Below are 24,061 nucleotides of genomic sequence, written 5' to 3' on the forward strand. Positions count from 1 at the left end.
GAACACCATATATGTTCCAAAATTCTGCTGCATGTCGAAGTTAACGATATGGGCCTGTCCGACTACCTTTCTTGAATACTGGTGTGACCTGTGCAACTTTCTAGTCTTTGGGTACGGGTCTTTCGTTCAGCGAACGGTTGTATATGATGGTTAAGTTTAGAGCTAATGCATCAGCATACTCCGAAAGGAACGTGAGTGGTATACAGTCTGGACGAGAAGACTTGCTTGTTGGATGCCCTGCTGAAGGATATCGTGCCAAATTCCGTCGAATTGGCGCTTTAGCTTGTCACTATCCCGAGCTGGTTGGAGGAACCCGAGCACAGCGCTCCAAAAGTTCTCTATTGGGGAGAGATCCGGCGCTCTTGCTGACAGGGTTTGGCAAGCACAAAGGCGAGCAGTAAAAACTCTCGCTGCCAACGGCCGAGCATTATCTTGCCGAAACAACAACACAGTGTGTCTTGCATGAAGGCCAACAAAACGGGGCGTGGAACATCGTCGGCGTACCTCTGTGCTGTAAAGGAACCACGGATGACAACCAAACGGTTCCTGTTATGAAATGAAATGGCTCTCCAGCCCATCACTCCCGGTTGTCAGGCCGTATGGTGGGAGATTGTCAGGCTGGTAACACAAGCCGTCCGGGGCGTCTTCAGATACGTCCTCGGTGGTTATTGGGCTCAGTTCGAAGCAGGACTCATCACTGAAGAAACTTCTACACGAGTCAATGAGATTACAGGCCAAAGACTTGTTGGAGACTCCTAGGACAGTGGTGAGATACCAACCTGACTGACGCCCAAGAGTGGTGGTCTGTGGTACCATTTGGTTCTCATCCGCAACACTCTTAAACCACAGTGGTTCGCCGACGATAATCTATGTCCCGTTTTGTTGACCTTCATGGCAAGTCATCCTGGGCATCCATTTCAGCAAGATAATGCCCGTCCACGCACGGCGAGAGTTTATTGCTTGTCTTGGTGCTTGCCAAACGGTACCTGCGCCAGCAAGGTCACCGGATCTCTCCCCAACAGATAATGTTGGGAGCATTATGGGCAAGGGTCTCCAACCGTATCTGGATTTTCACGATCTAACACACAAATTGGACAGAATTTGACACAATAGATCCGAGGAAGACATCCAAACAAACTGTCAATCAATGCCAATTCGAATAACTACTTGTTTGAGTGCCGGAGGTGGGCGAACGCGTCACTGAGTTGCCCAGTTTGGGAAGCACTTTCTCTTGAACAAATCATCCAGTTTTTCTTAAGCTGGAAGCATAAGTTTGTCTGTGTATGTATATCATATCTCCCTATTTCTGTCCCATTCGGGTAATTCCTCGTTGATGTGTCGGCAGTTGCAAGGTAACGCCACTCTTAAGTTCATGGGCTTCGGATTGGATAGGTAACTGCTTGTGGGTAGCCGATACAAACACTATGGGGAGGGCAACAGTGGCCTTGTTTAATTCACAGCTCATTGTGTAGCCGTATTACTCAACAGTTCCCACGCTCACCTACTTGATATTCAGCTTAGATAAGCGATGCGCATTGTATCGGGGTCTATCACACTTATTACCTGACCAGTGGCTTACGGTGCTAAGCACTATCACACCGCGCCAATAACAACATAATTCGGTCAGTTATGCGTAGGAGTGAAAACGAATCAGTTTCCCGCACACAGTACAGGGTGTGACAAAAATGCACGGCACGGCACGAATTTCATCACACATGTCTCACACTTAGACGAAGAAGTTATTTTATACGAACAAGGATCTGGAAATGCTTTGTTTCCATACTAAACTCATTTGCTCCAACTCATTAATCGTGGCAATCACCCACAAACCGAACGCACCAGCATATCAAATGCAGCCCATTCTCACAGGAGATGTTCAATATGCCCGCCGTATGCATTGATACATGCATTAACCCATCGTCCTAGTGAATGTCGGATGCGTTGCTGTTTCCCTGATATATTGCGTATGGATTCAAATGGACCAAATGGCTCTGAGCACTATGGGACTTAATTTCTAAAGTCATCAATCCCCTAGAACTTATAACTACTTAAACCTAACTAACCTAAGGACAACACACACATCCATGCCCGAGGCAGGATTCGAACCTGCGACGGTAGCGGTCACGCGGTTCCAAACTGTAGCGCCTGGAACTGCTCGGCCACTCCGGCCGGCAGTATGGATTCACAGCCTTCCATATTAAGGGCATCATGTACTGAGGTTCCATGCACAAGAGGTTGCAAATGCCCCCACAAATAAAACTCCAGTGAGTTTAGGCCCGGAGGTCGGGCCACCTTTATTCTGGAAATGTCTTCCGGCACAACCGTTCAGCACGAGCGCCATTGCTGTCAGCTAATCCATACATCCTATGCGCAACTGACATTTCTGCATTTGCGTACACTGCCACTTCACGAGCCAAGTCCGTGATTAACTCTACGTAGTAACCACTGTACTTGCAACGGTCGCACTGATCTCTGGAAAAGATGATGTTACCTGTAAACAGGCAATGACGTACTTCGCATGGCAAGGGGGACACGTAAGACAAAACACTGGTGGTCCACAACGTAACCTGACGTCACCAAGAGTGTATGTTGTCCATAATTATAACGTTCTGTTCTTGTGCGTTTCCCATGATTAACGAGTCGGAGAAAATCAACGAGAAAACGTGTGAGGAATGTGTCGTGCAATTTTGCAGTTAGTGCTGTACATTTTTGTTACACCCTGTATAATCCAGCAAGGCTCTATCATCCGAAAGAAATCTCGTCACGTGTCATATGCAGCTGCAGTACTATGGGCCTCTTCACAGGGTTTTCAACGTTGTGGCTCCCTGAAAGTTGGAACGTCATCTTCACTCCAGCAAATCATTTTGCGAAGTGAAACTCACCATTCAGTTTACTGGGTTTCCGGCTCCACCGCAAGACAGGTACAAACTTAGTCCGGATAGGGCCAATAATAAATTCTGCCCCTCTACACAGTTGTGGATGGTGAAACTCTCCAAATTGTGACTGCAATGAGGTGCAACATATCGTATTGGATGTTCCTAGCGCTTTTGCCGCAGGCCTGGAGAAAATGCACCTGGCTGTCAAAGAATCCTGTTGTTGAAAAACCTGGACAACGAATTTTAATTTTTGCTTTTCTTAGTTTCATTCATCGTCAGTATTTTTTGTTTGTTGATTTATCTTAACGGTATATATTGATGATTGTCCGTTAAGTATTACTAGTCATCGAAATGAAATAATTATAACAGTAAATAATACGTTTACACGAATCGTATGTCACAGCATTCTTTTCAAGCAAAGCTACATTAGGTTTCTCCAGACCTTATGCTGGTGCTACCTACTACCCTACTTGCTAAATCCTTTTCACTGCATTCTACGTCTTTCACAACGATATTTGATTTACAAAAGATATTTTGAAAATTGCTTCCTGCTTTGTGGCAGTTCACTTATATGTATCGAGAAATGTAGTGAATTAAGAAGAGAGCCCTATGGTACCTCACATTTAAAGCACCGCCGTTCGTTTTAAGCGTGCCAGTCAGATGAAAATTGGTTCCATGAGAATACCTTTCTGCAAACGAAATGACACAATTTCAGAGATTTTACTGTTTCATACACATATATAGACTGAAGCAGAGAGTGAAAATTTGTACCACGACCAGGGTTCGATTGCTGGCCTTGATACAAATTTTCACTCACTGCTTCAGTTTATATACATAGAATATTTTCTGTTTCAAATTTTTTCAGATATGAATTCCATAATGATCTAACTTGTTCCGTAACGCAGTGCATCACACTCGAAGAAATGACTTCGTTAAACCAAAATAGATGCTTATATATACAGATTGATTCTTGTAGAGAAGATAACAGCAACCAAACATTTCTTAAAATAATATTTATTTGCATAAATAGTAACGTTTCCTGTTTCGAACCGACAGATTCGTCATCAGACGGCTTGTTCAACGTAAGGTAAGTCTCTTCTGCAGTTTACATTAGTTTTCACTTTTTATTCACCCATATGATGAAAATTCCTTGGGGTGGTGGTGCCCTACAACCAAAAAATGATATGAGAAACTTTCTATTTAACTGTAATTGTGACTCATAACGATTTCAAACGATGTAAATAAATTATTACAGCTTTTGAAACCGATATGAAGCACAATTGTGATTAAATAGAAAGTTTTTCATATCATTTTTTGGTTGTAGTGCACCACCACCCCAAGGAATTTTTATTCGAGTGGCCGAATAAAAAGTGAAAACTAATGTAAACTACAGAAAAAAATTATCTTGACGTGAACAAGACGTCTGATGATGAATCTGTCGGTTCGAAACCGGGAACGGCGTTTTTTGAAAAAGTGGTTGGTTGCTGTTATCTTCTTTCTGCAAGAATAAAGCTGTATTTTATACACAGCCACGGGCTCCTAAAAATTACGATGAAAACATTGTTGCGCACTGCTGTATTAACCAGTTTGACAACAACTTTGTAGTAAACAGGCCATTTTTAGGTGTATTACGACGTCGTAATCATCGTAATGTGTCGCAAAGTACATGACATAGAGTGTTGTCATATGGTACACAACAGATTTATTTCACGCTGTTTGTGCTCCTAATTTATAGCTTAATGGAGACGTTGGTTTGTCATAAATCTGGTTACGATGCCACAACACACCTGAAAGTTGTCTGCTTATGACAGACTGGATGTATAATTAACTGTGTAATAGAGCTGTGTGTAATAATGATTTTTCAACATTTATACCTTTATCTTTAAGGAGCCTCGCGCATAAAAGGATAAACTGAGTTTTCTGTTTGAAAACTGCTGATTTAACGTATAGAGAAATTCTGACGCCATTCTGAGTACAAAGAAATGCGAGTTCGACGGCGACAATTTGCTGCTACGGTGGCGGGACGGCGCAAGCTGGCGGAGTGGTTACGACATTTCACTCGTGATCAGAAGTCACGTGCTTCAGAGTACCGTCCAGACATCTGGAAACAGGGTTCCTACATAGCTCAAGGAGGTTACCTTGTTGGTTCATTTCAAAAGGATACACTCAGTTTTCTACCTCATTCTTGTTCAATCCGAACTGGTGCTCCGTTACAAATGACACAATCGTTGACGGAAGGCTCAACCAAGATCTGACCGCGGATGGCAGAACTGATTTCGGATTCGCAAAACGCTCACGGATCAGATACGTCCGTGCTAATACATCTTGTGCGGCAACTAATTCTCGAACGCATTGCACACATGTATCGTCCTGTTTGGACCTGGTATAAATTCATTCAATGACAAATCTGTCCATTTAGTGTATAAATGGCTCGGGACATCTATTGTCGTGTGTATTAAAGACACCAGTCAAGCAACAAAAAAGCATGTATACAATCTGATCAGAAGTATAGGACAGCCCTACGTAATGCGGAGTGAGTTAACCGCTAGATGTCACGAGAAGCGAAACCGCCAGTAGAAAAGAAGGCAGGGCGTATTGTAAGTTGAGAGAGGGAGAGTAATAGCAGAATGCCCGCCCGGTTGGCCGAGCGGTCTTCGCACGGCTTTCCGGGCGGGAAGGAGCGCCCGGCGGATTTGTCTCGAGGTCCGGTAAACCGGCCAGACTGTGGATGGTTTTTAGGTGGTTTTCCATCTGCCTTGGCGAATGCGGGCTGGTTCCCCTTATTTCGCCTCAGTTACACTATGTCGGCGATTGCTGCGCAAACAAGCTCTCCACGAACGTGTACACCACCATTACTTTACCACGCAAACATAGTGGTTACAATCGTCTGGTGTGAGACGTTCCCTGGGGGATCCACCGGGGTCCGAACCGCATAATAACCCTGGGTTCAGTGTGGGGCGGTGGAGGGGTGAAGTGGACTGCAGTAGTCGTCGTGGGGTTGTCGACCACTGCGGCTGCGGCGAGGACGGAGCCTCTCCGTCGCTTCTAGGTCCCCCGTTAACATACAACACAATACAATACAATAACAGAAGGGGTCGACCAGGGAACCCAGTGAATTCGAATGCGGACCAGTCACTGGATGTCACTTGAGCAACAAATCTACCAGGAACGTTAAAACTCTTGTACAGTTGCCCAAGTCGAGTGTTTTTGTTGTAATTGTGAACTGGAAAAGCGACGGAACAACGACAACTAAACCAAGAACAGGTAGAAGTCATCCACTGACGGGCAGGAACTGTGGACCATTGCTGACTGTGGTTGTAAACAGTCGTATGATATCAGCGGAAGAAATCAGTCATGGGTGCCAAAGTGCTACCAGTGGTTCAGGTAGCCCAACAACTGTCCGAAGCGCGTTAAAAAGCGTCGGGTGCAATTTACAGTAATATTCCTAAAATGGGTTCAGAATCCTGTTCAAACCCCAAGAAAGCGCCTTTGGAATGAGTTACAGCTCCGCCTTCGCTCCAGAACCCAGCCTCGAACATCACTACCTTCTCCAGTTTTGGCTGTTGAAGAAGAATGTGTTGTTATTCCTCCACAGACATTCAGCCTCCTCGCTGAATGTGTCCCCAGCAGACATCACCTTGACCAGAAGAAGGGATCGGTCGGTAGGACATGTTCTAAGGCATCAAGGGATCACCAGTTTAGTCTTGGAGGGCAGCATGGAGGGTAAAAATCGTAGAGGGAGACCAAGAGATGAATACACTGAACAGATTCAGAAGGATGTAGGTTGCAATAAGTAATGGGAGATGAAGAAGCTTGCACAGGATAGAGCAGCATGGAGAGATGCATCAAACCAGTCTCAGGACTGAAGAGAACAACAACATATTTTAGAGTGTCCTAGTGTTTTAGTACATATCATCATTTATTCATTATAGTCTTGTTGAAGAGGTATATTTTTTCATGATTTTAAACAAATTTCTTCAGGAGTGTGAAGTTGAGTTGCTGAAGAAATACTAACGAAGCAGTGGAGTCTTCAAAAAATACAGACATATCAGACTGTAAATGTGTGGTGGAACGTCTGTGCAAATATTTATTTGGAGAACTTAGTTTTGAGGATGAAAGTGACGTTATCAAACACGAACGGCCTGCATCAAGCTTTCAACGTTTAAACGCAGTAAATAAAAATTATGTCAGCCATTTTCAGTATTCTTGGTACTCCCCCTACAAATGGTTATGTGGCTGTAAAGAGGCACAAACATTGTGGTTTCCCATGTGGTTTCTTTTCTTCTGATGTGTTGTGCACAAAAAAAAGGCTTGAGAGACTTGAACAGTGTCAACGACTTCAGGAAACATCAAGCAAATTCCAAGGACCATATTACATCTGCACGGATCCTCGTTATGTTTGGCAGTACAAGTGCAGATTTTTGTTTGAAGAAGGTCTTGATATTAAATGGTCAGACGCATAACGTACAAGTAAAGAAAAATAGATACATTGTTGCTTTTTTATTGATGTTACATGTTTCCTAGCTGCCTAAGAACTTCCTTTCAGAGGTGCAACAGGGGAAAGTGATAGTCGGGGCAATTATGTTGAACTGTGACATTATTCTAATGCCACAAAAAGATGAAGGTTTGTCAAATTACACATTCGACTGCTTTTCGAGGTACCTCAAGTGGCATATAGACCTTATCGAATCGATTCCGGAAGTCATTCGTACAGAAATTTCGAAAGAACTAAAATAAACGCCTTTTGTTGCGGTAATTATGAAACTATAGGTATTTCAAGCCAGTCCCAAGTTTTAACTATGCTGCGATGTGTATTATCCTCCTGTGAAGTGTATGAGGCATTTCTGAGATCCAACACTTCGGGTGAATATCATCAAACGTTATCCTTCCATTACACTAACATTAGAGCAATGACAACAATAATAGTAATAATAATAATAATTTCAAAAAGAATAATTACGTGGAAAATAACAAACAGTAACAAACAATCACAGCAAAAATAATAATTACAACAATACTGTTACGTTTAACAATTTTGTAAAACTGATTATTGTTACGAATACCTCACACCTCGCCACTGTGTTCTGAAAGTTATGGATCACTGTAGTCAGACTGATGTAATATTTCTTGAATTCCGTAAAGAATTCGTATAGGGTATCAAGCGAAATTTGTTATCTTATTGAGGATTTTTTTTTGGTGGAAAGGACGTATTATGTTATCTTGGATGGAGAGTCACACACACATGTAGAAGTAACTTCCGAAGTGTACCAGGGAAGTGTGTTAGGACTCTTGCTGTTCATATTGAACATTAATGACCTTGCAGACAATATTAATACTAATCTCAGAGTTTATGCAGATGACGCAGTTATTTATAATGAAGTACTGTATGAAAGAAGCAGCTTTAATGTTGAGTCAGATCTTGATAAGGTTGCAAAGTGGTGAAAATATTAGCAGGATGCTTTAAATGTTGAGAAACGTGAAACTGTCCACTTCGCACAATGAGAAAACTTTGTATCCTGCGATTGCAATATCAACGAGTCACAGCTGAAATCAATAAAGTCATGCAAATACCTGGGTGTTCCAGTTCGTTTGCATTTGAAATGGAACGATCACACAGGATCATTAGTAGGTGAAGCTGGTGGCAGACTTCGGTTGATAGGTATAATAATAGACAAACATAATCAGTCTACAATGGAGAATGCTCATCCTATAATACTTACCACGTTTGTGAGATCCGTACTAGATACGACGGACAGGGGATGTTGAAGGTATAGAGAAGGATGGCGGGCATGGTCGTGGGTTTGTGTGAGCCATGGGAGAGTTTCACAGAGATGCTGAAGATACTGAGCTGACTAACAATTGAAGATAGGTACAGATTATCCCAGAAATGTCTACCTACAAAGTTTCAAGAGTCAGCTTCAAACGAAGAGCCTAATAATATACTTCAACTCTATACGTATTGCTCCCGTAAGTCTCACGAGAACAAGATTACATTAATTACACAGGGCAGAGAGGCGTTTACACCGAGGCTACGAAAGTCATGGGGTGACTCCAGTATCGTGTCTGACCTCCTTTTGCCCGACATAGTACAAAAGCTCGACTTGGCATAGACTCAACAAGTCTTTGAAAGTCATTTGCAGAAATATTGAGCAATAAAGCCTCTATGGCCGTGTGAAATTGCTGCCGCCGCTGGATTTTGTGCACTAGCTGACTTCTGGATTACGCCGTATAAATGTTGTATGGGATTCATGTCGGAAAAGCGATCTGGATAGCCATATCATTCGCTCGAACTGTCCAGAATGTTCTTCAAACCAGTCGCGACGGTTGTGGCCCGGTGACATAGCGCATTATCATCCATAAAAATTCCATCATTGGTTGAGAATGGCTCCAATTTTCTGTCAATAATCGGTTCAGTCGGACCATAGGACCCAGTCCATTCTATGTAGTCACACCCCACATCATTAGGAGCCACCATCAGCTTGCAGAGGTCTTATCGACAACTGGGGCTCATGGCTTCGTGGGGCTGCGCCACACATGAACCCTACCATCAGCTCTTACCGCTGAAATTGGGACTGATCTGACCAGGCCACGGTTTTCCAGTCATCTATGGTCCCACCGATATGGTCACGAGCCCAGGTGACGCAGTGCAAGTAATGTCACGCTATTAGCAAAGGCACTCGCATTGGTCGTTTCCTGCCACAGCCCATTAAAGGCAAATTTCGCTGCACTGTCCTGACGAATACGTCCGTCATACGTCCAACATTGATTTCTGCGTTTATTTCACGGAGTGTTGCTTGTCTGTCAGCACTGTCAACTCTAGGAAAACGCTCCTGCTCTCAGTCGTTAAGTGAAGGCCGACGGGCCACTACGTCATCCTTTTTGAGAGGTAATACATGAAATTTGGTATTCTCGGCACACTTTTGGCACTGTCGGTCTCGGGACATTGAATTCCGAAATGGAATATCCCATGCGTCTAGCTCCAACTATCATTCCAGATTCAAAGCCTGGTAATTCCCATCGTGCTTCCATAATCATGTCGGACACTTATTCATTATTCACATGAATCACTTGAGTACTAATACACCGCTAATAAACTGTCCTATTATGGTACATTCTGTACGCGATATGACCGCCATTTGTAGGGTAAGATGGTTTAAATCCGACCTAGTAATTTCTTGTGGCTATAAAACGCTTATCCGAGGTCGGATCTTAACGTTATATACGTTAAATGAGGGGTAATATAAAGGGGCAACTGTTTGCAAAATATTTTTTTTATACCATCAATAGTTTTTGAGATATTCGTATTTTAAGAAACGTACATTTTTGCCATTTGCAAAAATGGTGGGGTAAATCTGACCCCTTATTTGTTTGGCTGATTTTGCGCAGAAGTAGTTCTAAATAAACGTTTTTTTGGGAAATAATTATAAGCAATTATATTTTTTAGATAAATGAACAAAGTGTATAGTACTAAATGTATTGGAACTTAAATGAGTGTAAATTTTAATTGAAAAAAGATGATTTCATTGCTCGGCGGTGCAACAGCAATGTCGATCTCGGAATGTTAAAATCACTAGCGACGGCTCGTTAAGACATCCCCAATTGCATTGCAGCAACTGCTCGGCGAATATCGTTTTGATTGCGTTTTGTCGTTTTTCGTTTGTAATTTCGTACCATTTTCCTAAAAATAAACAAAAATTCGCTTTGTTCCATAAACAAATAATTCCATACATATAAACGATAAAAAATATGCGGTCGGATTTACCCCACCATTTAGCGGTCTGATTTACCCCACCATGCCATTTTTCATTTAATACACATAGAAACAATTTACACGAAATTTCCACAAAAAACGATACATACACTGAATAGGTCACTAAATGCACTACAAAGTCATGTACCGTTTGTTTTGCAATCGTTTTATTTAATAAGGTAAATCTAGTGATGCAATTTGCACAAAAATTAAATTGAAACAATCGAAAACACACTTGTTGTCTTTTGGGTGTCTAAACGTCAAACGCGGCAAAACTGTCAAGGTGACATTTTCGTTATTTCATGTCCTCTATATGGTAACACTAATGGGAAATCGCTCCGCTTTGCCGTTTCTCACGAATAGAGGGCGGACTGGTTTACGCACTCGGTCGGATTTACCTGACCTTACCCTATATACGCATATTAATATCCCATGGCTTTTGTCACCTCACTGCAGACACTCATTCCTATCCGTGGTCCCCCCCCCCCCCCCCTCCTCTCTATACGAGAATGTAACGGGAAGATGTCCTAAGAACTGGTACAATGGAAAATGCACTCTGCCATGCACTTCGGAGTGGTTTGCAGAGTATGGATATAGATGGTAGATGTAGGCCTGTGCATAGAGATTCGGTGCCACATACCTCAGCAAAGTTGCCAAGGGCTTAGGGGAATGTATGCCGTATCCCTACTGTTTTGCTTTCCAAAGGTGGACGAACATGCTACGGAGAAGCTGATTGATGTTTCTGCTCGTCACTCTATCACAAATTGTCTTCGTGTCAATATTGAGCCTTCGCATATTAAGCGACATGTGGGTCGGACGAATAATGACTTGTGCGTCCACTAACTACAATGGACATTGTGAGGCGCTCGGCCTGTGAGAGACACTGTCGCAGGCAATTGCATCACGACAAAGCTACTGGTCATTCTGTACGGTGCACGTTGAACACGTGTCGTACAGTTTTGAACCTAATTATAAACGTATCTCTACATTAAGAGTAAACAGCCTTAGGGGAATACTTGCAGATTAACTTCAGAAAGACGCAAGAGAGGCAGAAAATCACACTTGCAAACTCGAGAAATATTCATGTAAACAAATGCACTTGAAAATCTGAATAAATTCTCGGAACGCGTTGTGCTAAACACAGGAAATAAGTAACTAGCGAAGTTATCACTGTTTAAAACAGGCTTCATGGATGCCCACTTTATACCCGTATTTTATGAAGCTAGCTTATTAATAACGAATACGACTGTCCCATTTCATGTTATTACAAATACTATTTTATCTGTTTTAAAGTAGCTATTAACTGGATATTTTGTATGCAGCATGATCATAGATAATAACCGAGAACACTGCGGTAGTCCATTATCTCTGACCATCGTACAAGTTAACTTCTGTAAAAGAATATATTTTCCGAAACGACAAACATATCTTTCACTGCCGCTAATTACCCTTATCCCAACGATTACACTTATCCCAAATACTGTGATTATTTACAGTTATAAAAGTGTAAAGGTTTCACGTGGGTCCCATGTTTACAATTAATGCTCAGCTGATTGACACCGGCAAAACTGTTATAGTACTACGGATAAACGCCATCTGATCCAAGCATGACTTTTCAGTTAACAAGAAGACAGTTGGCTTGCGAGTACGATAAACATGTCGCAGAGGCCAACGCTCGAAAGAGCGGGATTATATTTACCAAATCCCGTCTTTATTCACGGACAGTTGGGTGTAGTGTATTCAAGGATAAATACGAGTAAATCAAATAATACTTTTTGTATGGCTTCAGAAAATAAAAAACAGGAAGTACATGATGATGACATTCTTACTCCAAATATTGTTTACACCGCTCTGTAAAGAATTTTGTTCAAAATTACTTACAAGTAAATGCATATACAAGGATGAATCATGAATTCATGATTATTATTTCACGTCTTTCGGTTCATTTTTGAAGATTTCCCTGTATTGTCATAACTACCGTTATATCAACAACTACACATATTTAAAATAATGCCATTACATAAAACTATAAGATTTCTGAACTTTAGCAAGGATCCCCTGGTTCGCTAGTAGTTTACGCATAGGTGCAGGTATTTGCGCGCTCTCAGTTAAGCTGCCTCATGAGAAAAACTCATTTTCTAAGTGTAATACCAAGTCGTAATGTGTTAAAAATTTACCTTAGATTACACCACTTGATGAAACGTCATGTACGCATTTTAAATTTTAAAATTCCGCCAATAATTACGCGAAATGTTGAAAGTCAAATTTTTGTTGCCTCTGGAAGGCGTTATATGCCAACCTGAAAGTGTTATCAGGTTACAGGTTCCAGAGTACTCCCTTGGTAATTCAGGTAAATGTTACAAGGCACATCAAAAATATTAAAACTATTAAATTGTCCCTGATTAAAGAGTTGCTAAACATTATACGAACATGGGAAATGTCGTAAATTTACTTGTACAAACCTTTCCGTAATCAAAGTTTCCGTGTTGTCTTAGCTGTTGAAGAATATATGACATGCTCTAGACACTTCACTGCAAACGCCTGTACGACAAATGGTGAAGTGATAGTGTCCCGTCTGCTTTCGTGATGTATGGTGACAGATAAGGATAATATCCACTATATGTAAATATATGCAAATAAAATTATTTTTGGGATTAATCAAATAATACGACACAATGCACCGTGTCCACGAGCATTAGTTAATATTTCTAGAGAAGGATAACAATATTTTGAGACATGACTCTGAACTTCAGAGGGAAGTGTTAATTAACAGTTGATGTATAAAAAGTAGTTATGCAATGGCAGAAACGCGTGCACTAATAAATATTGGCTTAGAAACGTATCGGAAGCTGAAAATGTGTTATTTAATAAATAAAACACTGTAGAATGTTCCGACTCCATAATGTTTTTAAGTTCACTTTTCATTCCTTTGAGAATTTTGTCAGTAACTTTGTCTGCGACAGGCATTCATCTAGAAAAACGCTGAAACAATTTTTGTTCCTACAAAAATACTAGTTGCTGCCAGCGATTGTTATAGAGAATTAGGACTACAGACATCATAAAGGCTTCTACCAAACCTTAGCAAATTATAATCCACTGGTGGTAAAGTGCAGTTCATCATCCAGAACGCTATGCATCAATTACATGCCGACAACTGGTTGCAACTACTAAAAGATATGCATAACAGTTTACATTCCGTTTTATTTCATGGATCTGTGTTATACACTCTGCTATTTCATATTGTTTATGCTAACGCAATTTTACTTAATAACTCAATTGACACAAGTTTCCTTTTACCTGTCGATAATTCATATAAACATAAACCATTCAGGAGATGAATTTAGGCAGTGTTCGTTACTACGTTTTTTCATAGCTATGAAGCCTTAGAACTGAAATATTTCAAGTTATTGCATGTTAGTTAGAATCATACAAATTTTAAGTGTCAGGAAATGTAATAGTTTAAAACAGTATAAGTCAGCGTCTCAGCAAAGCTTATTATTGTGGTTGAAATTTTTAGAACGTATGTTAGCAGGAAATTTTAAATATAAATTCCTGTCTAAAACAAAAAATTCTTATCGAAAATAATTACACTGTAATAATGAGCAAAACATAAATTGCTGTCTGAATAATAAGAGTTTGGCTGCTATATACTCTGAAATAATTTTTGATTGCTGACGGTTAACTGTTGTGAAAATAAATTTAAAAAAGGAACAAAAGTTAATATTTACTCTGAGAGAGACAAGAAAGCAAGTTGAGACGCTCCATTTCACTAGTATCAAATAGAATAAAGCCGCATGAATGATGCACCTTATTTTTAAATGAAATCAGTTAGGCCAAGGAGAAGACTGGTGATCTTGAGATCTAAATATACTGAAGAATCCACAGTCCTTGCGTTCACGACTAAGCGTCCAGTGCGCCAGTGTTCTTTTTAAGATCTGGCGATGGCTGTAAAAACTAAATCAGTTTTGTGTTCAAATTAACCGAAATTCGAAGAATATTGTGAGTTCTTCATTTTAAATTTAATTTATCACCAAAAAACAGACATTTTCTAGTAGTTATAACGACGGAACGAAAACACCCTCAGATATATAATCCAGTTGGAGGGCTCAAAAGGGGTGAGGGAAGAAAATGTATTATAACGGTCCTGCACTAAAACACATCGACCGCTGGTAAGTCATTCTCATCAACCATTACATTTACATGAGTCTGTCAGAACCTGATCTCATAAACAAATATCCTAATATCGCTTCTGGCTGGTTATGTAAATAATACGGATTCTGGAAATACGGTTCTAGATGCCCTATTTCTTCTTAGCAACCGATTTTCTCTCCCATGTAAACGCATAACCATTTTCAAAATGTCCTTTGGTTATCAGATTACGATTTTTTTAAACATTATTGGCTAATCTGAAGGGCGAGGTTTCTTGAGCAGTGAAGGAGAAGTACAAATGTTACACTGAGCGTGACATTGTCTACCTCCGATATTTTACTGAAGAGTAACACCCATTGTGCTGACTAAATCGGAAACCGGAACAGTTGTTTTCAAGAGGCAGTTTTGTAAAAATGATATTGACCCGTCTAGGGAAACAGCTCCAGGTATTGACATATAAACACGACATCGAAAACGGTTTTGACTTCCGTGTGTTGTGTCTCATGTAGCAATTCTGCTACGTTTCGGTCTACAAGATCATAATCAGTCCCTGAATAATACTGACTGCAACGGACTTGTCTCGATGTTGGCTATCACGCCAAAGGTGCCAAGCGAATCTCTTTATTGTGCGACCAGTTTCAGTCTACGAGATCGTGTTCAGGTTGTGAGAAATACTGAAACTTAACTCAATTAAGTCTGTTGTTTGCCGTATTGTTAAGGACGCGATGACTATCTCTTACCTCTAAACCGCACAATAAAGAGATGCAATCCTCAGATTTGGCCATGTTTTCCAACATGACTTTCATAAAAGAAGTTCCACTGTGAACAACGCCTAACTAAAAAAAATTGTATTTAAATGTCGTCGAAAACTCCGTAAGGCTGTTCGCAGATGATGCTTTCCTATACAGAGGAGCTACAAAATGTCGAATTGGTAGTCGACTGTAATATTATTGACTGTGAATGAGAACGCTTGGCTAGGCTTGTCGTGAGTACTTATCGCGATATTTCACGAGGACACGCTAAGCTACTTACTAATATATGCATAGCTGCCCTGAAAGCATTCACAATGCCATTTGTTTTTCTTCCTCACGATTGTATTTGTTTCCTTCAAAGTCACAGCATGTTTCCGGTAACGGCTTCGAGAAGTCAAGTGCAGTAATATAGTGGTCGGCTAGTATCGAAAACGGATCTACCCTTTGCCCAATAATTGACAGCTATGTTGAAAAAAAAAAAAAAAAATGTAGCGCAGTGCATAAAAATTGGTGGGTGGACCCGTTACTTTGTAATTAAACGGTCGCCGAATAGTAACTGTAAAAAGTCACATCCATTAAATATCTGGGTGTATATATGTACGGAGCGATTTAAAGTGGAACGAGTGTTGAAAATTCTACATCTATATCTACATCTATGGATACTCTGCAAATCACATTTAAGTGCCTGGCAGAAGGTTCAGCGAACCACCTCCATAATTCTCTATTATTCCAATCTCGTATAGCGCGCGGAAAGAATGAACACCTATATCTTTTCGTTCGAGCTCTGATTTCCCTCATGTTATAATGGTGACCGTTCTTCCCTATGTAGGTCGGCGTCAACAAAATATTTTCGCATTCGGAGGAGAAAGTTGGTGATTGGAATTTTGTGAGAAGATTCCGTCGCAACGAGAAACGCCTTTCTTTTAATGACTTCCAGCCCAAATCCTGTATCATTTCTGTGACACTCTCTCCCATATTTCGCAATAATACAAAACGTGTTGCCCTTCTTTGAACTTTTTCGATGTACTCCGTCAGTCCTATCTGCTAAGAATCCCACAGCGCGCAGCAGTATTCTAAAAGAGGACGGACAAGCGTAGTGTAGGCAGTCTCCTTAGTAGGTCTGTTGCATTTTCTAAGTGTCCTGCAAATAAAACGCAGTCATTGGTTAGCCTTCCCCACAAGATTTCCTATGTGTTTATTCCAATTTAAGTTGTTCGTAATTGTAATACCTAAGTATTTATTTGAATTGACGGCTTTTAGATTAGATTAATTTATCGTGCAACTGAAGTTTAACTAATTCCTTTAAGCACTCATGTGGATGACGGCACACTTTTCGTTATTTAGGGTCAACTGCCACTTTTCGCACCATTCAGATATCTTTTCTAAATCGTTTTGCAGTTTGTTTTGATCTTCTGATGCCTTTATTAGTCGATAAACGACAGCGTCATCTGGAAACAACCGAAGACGGCTGCTCAGATTGTCTCACAAATCGTTTATGTAGAGAAGGAACAGCAAAGGGCCTATAACACTACCTTGGGGTTCGCCAGAAATCACTTCTGTTTTACTCGATGACTTTCCGTCAGTTACTACGAACTGTAACCTCTCTGACAGGAAATCGCACATCGAGTCACATAACTGAGACGATATTCCATAAGCACGCAATTTCACTACGAGCCGGTTGTGTGGTACAGTGTCAAAAGCCTTCCAGAAATCCAGAAATTCGGAATCGATCTGAAATCCCTTGTCAATACCACTCAACACTTCATGTGAATAAAGAGCTAGTTGTGTTTCACAGGAACGATGTATACTAAACCCATGTTGGCTGTGTGTCAATAGACCGTTTTCTTCGTGGTAATTCATAATGTCCGAACACAATTTATGTTATAAAATCCTGCTGCATATCGACGATAACGATATAAATTAATCGTAGGAAAGGGCTTTACTCAGATTCATTGCATGTGCAACCACAAAGAAGGTAACATAGACAAAAAAAAAAAAAAAAAAAAAAAAAATAGCCGTTCGACCGGTACTTGAGTACTGATTCTCTCTGGGATCGTTACCTGATATGGTTGATCTATAAAACAGAGAAAATCCGAACAGGAGCAGCGTGTTTTGGCACAAGTTCATGTAGTAACCACGAAAGCGGCACTGAGATGCTCATCGAACTCCAGGGGCAGAAGCAACAAGAGAGGCATTATACCTGTATATCACACTCCAGTGTGCTGTTAAAACTCCGAGAGATTATGTTCGTAGAAGAATCAACAAATATATCCCCCCCCCCCCCTATATTTCTAGAAAAGACAATGCAATTACAGAAATTCGGCTTCACACGTGGTCTTCTTCCTGGCACCATTGGATACCTGAACAGGAAAATGGAGGAGCGGTATGCCAGTGGTGCACATCGTACCCTCCGCCACACACCATATTGTAGCTTGTGTGGAGTAGATAATATGCTATGTACTTTTGACGAAAAATATTACACATCAATGAATAATCAATGTAGGGGAAGGCTGCTAACATTCGATGGGCCATCTCTATTTCGTTGTCGACGTTGACATTATGGGGATATTACTATAATTAAGTGTAGCCCGTGTTTCCAAAGGTTCTCCACCTCAGGCGTGAGTTGTTCCACGAAGACACTTAGCAACAGTGAAAAAAGGGGAGGTTTTTCACTGTGTTCTTGCAACTGACTAGTATTTGTGACTGAAACATCTTACGGATATGGGAATATTGATTAAATTTCTACAGCAGTCATTGATAAGTATGAGCAATTCATTTCATTTTGTCATATTCACAATATAAATTTACAGACGGAGACTAGGTACTGTTTAGCGATGCAGCTTGAGTTGCCTTGAATGAGCCACCCTGACTGTTAAGTGATCTTAGGCGTAAAAAGTAGGTCACTATGAACAAAATTTAAGTACTGGGTTTCGTTATACATTTTCAAATAGTTTGTAAATGTGCTGACCGTCAGTCAAATGTGTCTTTTTTTTAATTTCGAAGGCGGCATTTCTACTTTTAGCCACCTACGTGTCAAATACATGTTATTCGGTTTCAGATGCCAAAAAAATTCCTGAAATAAAAATCTATGGAGGCTTAGATGTCTATACTATATAACTGCTATTACAGTTGTCCCATTCCTACGGTTGCAGGTTCGAATCCTGCCGCGTGTATGGATGTGTGTGATGTCCTTACGTTGGTTAGGTTTAAGTAGTTCTAAGTTCTAGGGGACTGATGACCTCAGGTGTTAAGTCCCATAGTCCTCAGAGCCATTTGAACCATTTTTGAGTTGGCCAATTCACGGAAACTGCCTGGCCCAACGAAAGAAACCAGTTGCCTTGAGTGGGAGAACGTGTTTTTATTTTTCAAATATTTCATTAACAGTGAATATTTATGACCTCTTTGTCTACTATAGTGCAAAAGATAAGTTCGAGCTACACTAAAAACTAAATATTTATTGTAGTATCCGATGATATTACTACGCATTTTCTCTAGGTGGCCCATTCATAGGCACCTTCCCCTACAAATTCAGTAGTTTCCCATGCTTTTACGAATAAAGACTCACTAACTACAAGATTTCGATTAAGGCAAGTATCATACCGCATTTGCGAATCAGACATTGTTTCTCGATAAATTTCGAAATGGAGTGACCGCCGAAAAACAGTTGGATCTATTTGTAGCATAGACAAGAAAGGTACACATATAAGAGGTGTACATCGACCAACTTTTTAACCGTAAACCTACCCTCATAAGTGTGTATCATTAACAGTTGTCACTGCCAGAATAACAAACTCGAAACAGAACCGCACAGTACTAAATGTAAGCTTGGAGATCGAGAGTAGAGTAGGCTTACTGCTGTCAAAAACAAATTCAGTGAGTGAATAGGACAAGTTCGTTTCCAAAAGAGACAGACAGCGTACAACGTCGACATCTACAACTTTATGTCCACTGGAGACTACAGATCCTGTCTACCAAAATGTGTTTAGAATATAAATTCCTCGACCTGCAACAATGGTATGATTCACTCGCAAACCAAACTGCGCGTCTTACCAAGTGAGGCATCTGACTGATCCCTTATTCAACGTCTATGAGAGGAACTTGGGTATGATATTGATGTAATAGGACCAAAAATGCACATATTCCAATGTCGTGATTTGCAGTGTATACTTTTTAGCTAATGCCTTTATTTCAGCATCAGAGTTCACCCTGAGCCATACAAGCAACTTCCTACGCCGAAGTACGAGGCTGTTTTTTAAATAATCTTTTTCAATAAAAATAAATCAGGTAGATTTTTCTTGGCAATTGTATTTTTACGTGAAAGCCAGTACTTTCCTCAACATCTCTACATAATTTCCATCAGTATTAAGACACTTAGCGTGTGGTAGAACCAGCTTTGAAAACCATCCTCCTAGAAATCTGTCGTCTGAGCATATCCTACCATAATTTAAACATTCTCTAACAATTGCATGAAGCACACTTCTTGACTTTTAGAACATGTATTTTGCTCGCGTATCATGTCATTTCTGGAAACCCAGAATCTACTCTGTAGGAATGAACATGGGTTCCGGAAACAGAGATCGTGTGAGACCCAACTCGCTTTATTTGTTCATGAGGCCCAGAAAATATTAGATACAGGCTCCCAGGCAGATGCGTTCGATACAGTTCCACACTGTCGTCTGATAAACAAAGTAAGAGCCTACGGAATATCAGACCAGCTGTGTGGCTGGATTGAAGTGTTTTTAGCAAACAGAACACAGCATGTTGTTCTCAATGCAGTGACGTCAACAGACGTTAAAGTAACCTCTGGCGTGCCACAGGGGAGTGTTATGGGACCATTGCTTTTCACAGTATATATAAATGACCTAGTAGATAGTGTCGGAAGTTCTGTGCGGCTTTTCGCGGATGATGCTGTAGCATACAGAGAAGTTGCAGCATTAGAAAATTGTAGAGAAATGTCTGAAGATCTGCAACGGATAGGCACTTGGTGCAGGGAGTGATAACTGATCCATAACATAGACAAATGTAATGTATTGCGCATACATAAAAAGAAGGATCCTTTGTTGTATGATTATATGATAGCGGATTAAACGCTGGTAGCAGTTACTTCTGTAAAACATCTGAGAGTATGCGTACGAAACGATTTGAAGTGCAATGATCATATAAAATTAGTTGTTGGTAAGGCGGGTGCTAGGTTGAGATTCATTTGGAGAGTCCTTAGAAAATGTAGTCCATCAACAAAGGAGGTAGCTTACAAAACACTCGTTCGACCTATACTTAAGTATTGCTCATCAGTGTGGGATCCGTACCAAGTCGGGTTGACAGAGGAGATAGAGAAGATCCAATGAAGAGCGGCGCCTTTCGACACAGGGTTATTTGGTAAGCGTTACGGAGATATTTAGCAAACTCAAGTGGCAGACTATGCAAGAGAGGCGCTCTGCATCGCGGTGTTGCTTGCTGTCCAGGTTTTGAGAGGGTGCGTTTCTGGATGAGGTATCGAATATATTGCTTTCCCCTACTTATACTTCCCGCGGAGATGACGAATGTAAAATAAGAGAGAATCGAGCGCGCACGGAGGCTTTCCGGCAGTCGTTCTTCCCGAGAACCATACGCGAGTGGAACAGAAAGGGAGGTAATGACAGTGGCACGTAAGTGCCCTCCGCCACACACCGTTGGGTGGCTTGCGGAGTATAAATGTAGATGTAGACACGTCAGGATCCTCATCACACGTGTTCGCCAACTTTCTGCACCAAATCATCAGTAATGTCTCACCATGCACTTCGTACGACAATCTTTATAAGTTTTCTCTTATTTCCGTACCATCCCGTGGCTCATAAACGTCAAGAAGTGGGCTTTATGCAATTGTTACAGAACATTTAAATTACTGAAACTTACTCTCAGGCGGCAGATATCTAGGAGGGTGGTATTCGAAGCTGGTTGTACGATACAATAAGTGCCTTAATACTGGTGGGAATTATCTAGACAATTGGATTAAAATGCATGCATTAATGTAAAAATAAAACTGCTGAGAAAAATCTACTTGTTTTGTTTTTATTTCAAAACGGTACTTACGTCATAAAACACGCCTTGTACAAGCCTATATTGGGCAAGAGACGGATTACGACACCGACATACTAATACCGTCGTTTAGGAATGTAATTAGTGTGGCCTCTGATATTGGACTGCTTGGGTACAAAAGTGATGCTCAGTGTGAGAAAATAGCTTTACTCAGGCGTGCACATTGTTGTGTTCCACTTTCTTTGCCCACCGCATTGAAATCCATCAATTGCACTTTGAGGACTGTGTTACTATGCAGTGCTATCAGGTCAGTAGGAAAAGTTTGCTGTTCAGAAACTGTAACTATTTTAAGCAGAGGGAAATATAGCATATGTCACGACATGGAAATACAGCATAAGTCACGACATGGAAACACATGTCTTTTTGGCCCTGTCATATCGATATTTTGTTTCTCGATATTACCGCAGTTTGCACTCTTACACCTTGAACAGGGGATCTTTCAAATGCGTTCCTTACCTAAGGCGCCAAGTTTTGCACTCGAATGGCTCATACCACTGTTTCTGGGATCGGCGATTTACATTCTAATATACCACTGTTTCTGGGATCGGCGATTTACGATCTAAGCATATTTTAGCACCGTTCTGAGCGTTCGAGGTGACGCACTAAGCTTGTCAGAAAATATTCCTGAATAAGGAACAAACTAATGTTGGTGGTGTTTGTGTTCACATTGTATAAGGACACTTAGGTACGACAATTAGAAAAGCGAAGCAATGAACCAATAGGAAATGATAAAGAAAAGATTAATCCGTGATGATCTGAAATACACGAATGTAGTACATACTGACTTCGCTGGAACTTTTTTTAGCCTCCTGACGTAAATAGTTTGCTTATTTAACCTAAACATGTTTGTTCTGTCAGCTACACATATGGAATGCATTTTATTGAATCAGCTTGCACTGCGGCGTACAAGAAAAGAATAGCCGTTTGGTTCACTAGAAAGTCGTTTAAATAGATAGCGAGGAAGTGCAGTTGGAAAAAGACCCAGAAGTTTTCGTAAAGAGCGTGAATTCAAGACCCGAGCCAACCACTCTATAATTTTTGCCTTTTCTAGAAGTGAGAAAAAGGAAAAAGCGCCGCTTGTTGTGAACATTCCGGCGACATGGTGGTCTTTAGGGCAGGAACAGTGGACCTTGGCTGACCTTGCATCCTGACTCCGCTTGACGCCAACGCATTAGGAGAAGCAGTAGTTTTGCAGGCTGTGCACAGTAGATAAGTGAAGCTTACCTTAACGAGGAGCTGCAAACTGACGACGTCGAAATGTCTGCCACCGCCTCGCTCCTCCTATATAGTCACTCCGTCTCCGTCTCCTCTCTCCCCTCCACCTCCCCCTCCCCCTCCCACCATCTCCCCCCCCTCCCCCCCCCCCCCCCCCCCACCGACTGTCTGTAGCCGCTAGCACCTCTTCACGAGAAGCTCCAACACCACCTGCGTCACACCCGCGCACCGCACTGATCGCAGCTCACTCATCCCACAAGAGTTTTCCTGCTTCGAACTATGTATGTGATACATCTACATCTTCATCTACATGGATCAGTCGCGGATACAGAAAAACTTCAAGGAGGGGGCGCCAAAGAGATCTTGAGCTACCTTTACTTTTTACCGAAATAAAAATAATCAAGTCACATGCAAAGTTTAAGAAAGTTTTATTTAAGGGGGATAGGACGTCAAATGGGCCATCTTGCAGCAGGAGAGATACTACAGGACATTTTAATTTCCACTGTCTATATTTTTACGAATAAATTCATAAAACTTTGTCGGCATGACAAGGAAGCATTCAAGTTTCACAATCATAGCAGTGGAAGGATGTAGGTTGCAGTAGGTACTGGGAGATGAAGCAGATTGCACAGGATAGAGTAGCATGGAGAGCTGCATCAAACCAGTCTCAGGACTGAAGACAACAACAACAACAAGCAGTGGAAGTTCAAAAACATAACAAAATAATTTTTTTACGTGTGAAAGTTCATCATTTTTTCATTTCTATTGGTTGCGTTTGTTGCTATAGGTACACATTTCTTCATAAGTAAGGGAGATTATTCGATGAATTTTGCACAGCATACAAACCATACTTGCAGGTGTATGAAACTCTATAAATTATTTAATTTATGAAAAAATGAATATGCTGTTATATTTCAAACTTCATGTTTAGAAAAAACTCAAATTTTATAGTTACTTATCTCAATTTTTACCACAGTTTTTCATAGATTTGGAAGATTCTAGAGTAAGTATGGTTTGTATGCTGTGCAAAATTCATCGAAGTATCTCCCTTACTTATGAAGAAAAGTGTACCTATAGCAACAAATGCAGCCAATGGCAAGTGGAAAAAAGGTGAAATACGAATGTAAAAAAATAAATTATTTTCTTATATTTTTGAACTTCCAACACTATAAGTGTAAATCCTGAATCCTTTCTGGTAATTCTGACAAAGTTTTATGAATTTATTTTTAAAAGTATAGACAGTG

General features: G+C 40.8%; 1 protein-coding gene across 1 annotated transcript in view; it reads right to left on the reverse strand.

Annotated features, from left to right (window-relative positions):
* Positions 1-22,886, reverse strand: part of LOC126284347 (fatty acyl-CoA reductase wat-like) — a 173,276-nt gene extending 150,390 nt beyond the window's left edge. Inside the window, exon 1 of the mRNA XM_049983202.1 lies at positions 22,827-22,886. The gene's annotated coding sequence lies outside the window, so the exon portion shown is untranslated. The remainder of the gene's footprint in view (positions 1-22,826) is intronic.
* Between the last annotated feature and the right edge of the window lie 1,175 nt (positions 22,887-24,061).

This window comes from Schistocerca gregaria, chromosome 8, assembly GCF_023897955.1.
Source record: "Schistocerca gregaria isolate iqSchGreg1 chromosome 8, iqSchGreg1.2, whole genome shotgun sequence".
In the NCBI taxonomy this organism is placed as follows: domain Eukaryota; kingdom Metazoa; phylum Arthropoda; class Insecta; order Orthoptera; family Acrididae; genus Schistocerca; species Schistocerca gregaria.